Source organism: Oratosquilla oratoria, chromosome 6 (assembly GCF_046742065.1).
Source record: "Oratosquilla oratoria isolate Oo_2021 chromosome 6, ASM4674206v1, whole genome shotgun sequence".
Taxonomy (NCBI): Eukaryota; Metazoa; Arthropoda; class Malacostraca; order Stomatopoda; family Squillidae; genus Oratosquilla; species Oratosquilla oratoria.
Window position 1 is genome coordinate 64,316,209 of NC_134782.1, and position 2,500 is coordinate 64,318,708.

The 2,500-nt window shown below is 35.9% G+C and overlaps 1 protein-coding gene across 2 annotated transcripts in view; it reads left to right on the top strand.

Moving 5' to 3' along the window:
* The window catches only part of LOC143026527 (uncharacterized), a 31,267-nt gene that overhangs the window by 12,795 nt on the left and 15,972 nt on the right, over positions 1-2,500 (top strand). The window lies entirely within an intron of this gene.

Sequence of the window (2,500 nt, forward strand, 5' to 3'; positions counted from 1 at the left end):
CACCCGTAGAAGGATGATCCATCTTGCTCTCCCCAACACCCGCCAGAAGACTTAATTTGTCACAAGTGTTGAGTTTCTTTGTAAAGAGACATCAATGCAAACTAGAGTTCCGCGTGATCGGTCACCCTAGATTCACAGACTGAATACCCCGATCACTCACCACGTGCAGGCGCACATCACTCCTTTCAGTATGGGTTGCCCCAGTGAATAAAAATTGCTTAAGTGACATGCAGACAATACTGCATAATGCAGAGTGTGATAAATATTCACCTACAATATGTGATGCACTAAATGTAATAAGATTTCAAAGAGAGTAGGCCGCCTGCGACAGCCGCCCTTGTTGTTCAATTGGAGAGGGCAAGAGACAGTGACAAGGGATGCCGGATCCCTTGATATCAACGTCCTATCGATGTCCTTTCATGTAACTTTTCCTGCTGCTGGTACCACAAAGAGCAATTCGGTCTGCTCTCAAAAAAAATGTCTCCTCTCCCATAACGCACTGCACTGAACAACACATTACTCATATTTTTTTTTCATCTTCTTACTCAGAACATAACATCAGCCTCAGCGGGGAGGATTCTTAAATTACCCCCAGCTTAAATCAGTCCTACAATAACGACTTCGTGAGGTGTTCAGGTGTTCCCCTTAACTTTTGTTTTCTTTTTCCTGCAGCGTTCGCACCCGACATTCATAATTCCTTTCTATGAGACACCACTTCTTCTCCTCCAAATCCTATTTTCTTTTTTTCGCTGAAACAGCTGAAACACAGTTGCCTTGGCATACAGATACTTGGATGCTCTTTCGTCCTACTTTCTCAATAATAACTTCCAGTTCCATTTCCGACCATTTGAGGTTATTTAACCATTCGAGGTTATTTAAAATCTAATAAATGCCTTATTGTTACAGATACATATATGGAATTTTGATACCATATAGAAGAGAGAGTGGAAAGTAATCTTATTCCTCTATTTTTATTAATATTTATGCATTACGTATGAAAATTTATATCTTTCAAATGTTGTACAAATTCCAACCCCTCACTAACTTTTGGGCATCCATGTATATCTTGCCTAATTCTTAAGACTACTCAGAATTATTTTACCTCAGTGGAACCTTATCCCATTACCCTTTCTACAAAAACTTTGTATTAGAATATTTCAGTATTCACCACTAGTTTTGGCTTTCTTCTGCTTTTATTTATTCAACTTTTCTATTCAAAATTACTTGGAACAAGAGGTTCTAGTTCCCTTTCCAATTTTTCATTCTTTATACTCTGCCAATCACTCCTTCATATAACCTCTTCTTAGCATCTATTCCTAGGTGTCTATTTCTCATCACACCTTTTAAACTAAAGACAAATAACAAACAAATAATCAAATAATGTAAAATAAATGGCAGGCATTTCAGCATCTGGTTTAAATGTTTATCTAAACGAATCTTAAAACTTCGAACTGAACTACATTGCACTGCCTCTGCATGAAGTTTATTCCATTCATTAACTACACGGTTGGCCAAGTTGTTTCTACCCAGTTCCAAATCAAATCTATTTCCTGACAGTTTGAGACCATTATTTCTTGTCGGATTCTCATTCATTGTGAACATTTTGTCATTTCTGATTTTGTCAATTCTCTTTAGAATCTTAAAGACCTGTATCAAGTCACCTCTAAGTAGGTCTTTTTAAGGAAAACAGATTCATATGTTTTAGTCGATTTTCGTATGATTTATTTTTTATATTTGGAATCAGTTTTGTGGTTCGCCGTTGTACTTTTTCCTATCTGTCAATGTCTTTAATTAGATTCGGTGACCATACAGAAACAGCATATTCCAAATGTGGACGAACTAATGTTTTATATAGCATGTTAATGAAAGATGAGCTTTTGAAGTCAAAAGATCGCGCGAACAGTCCTAGAATCTTATTTGCTTTCTCAGAGGCTGAAACACACTGCTTAGATGATTTGAGATCGTTACTGATAATTACCCTTAGATCCTTCTAATTATCCACTTTTGTTAACGAATTTACAAATAACTTGTAATCGTACTTACTGGTATTTTTACCTATGTGCATAAACCTTGCATTTACGTGTGTTAAAATTCATTAGCCACTTTTCAGACCATTGCTGTAATTTATCTAAATCTTCTTGAACATCTAATTGATTGAAGTGATCATTTGCCATCCCGCACAATTTTGTATCATCAGCAAATTTGGAGACAATAGATTTTAGTGCGTGGTCTATATCATTTAAATATATACTATGAATAGAAGTGGCCCAAGAACGGAACCCTGAGGAACTCCAATCATAACATTTTTCCATCTAGAAGTTTTTCCATTTAAAACAACTCTCTGTTTTCGATCATTCAAGCAATTTCTAGTCCAACTTAATAGGCTACCACTTACTCTGTGTGAAGCTAATTTAGTAAGTAGTCTTTCGTGATGGATGGTATCAAAAGCTTTTGCAAAGTCTAAATATATTAAATCTATATTGTTTCTTTTGTCATAACT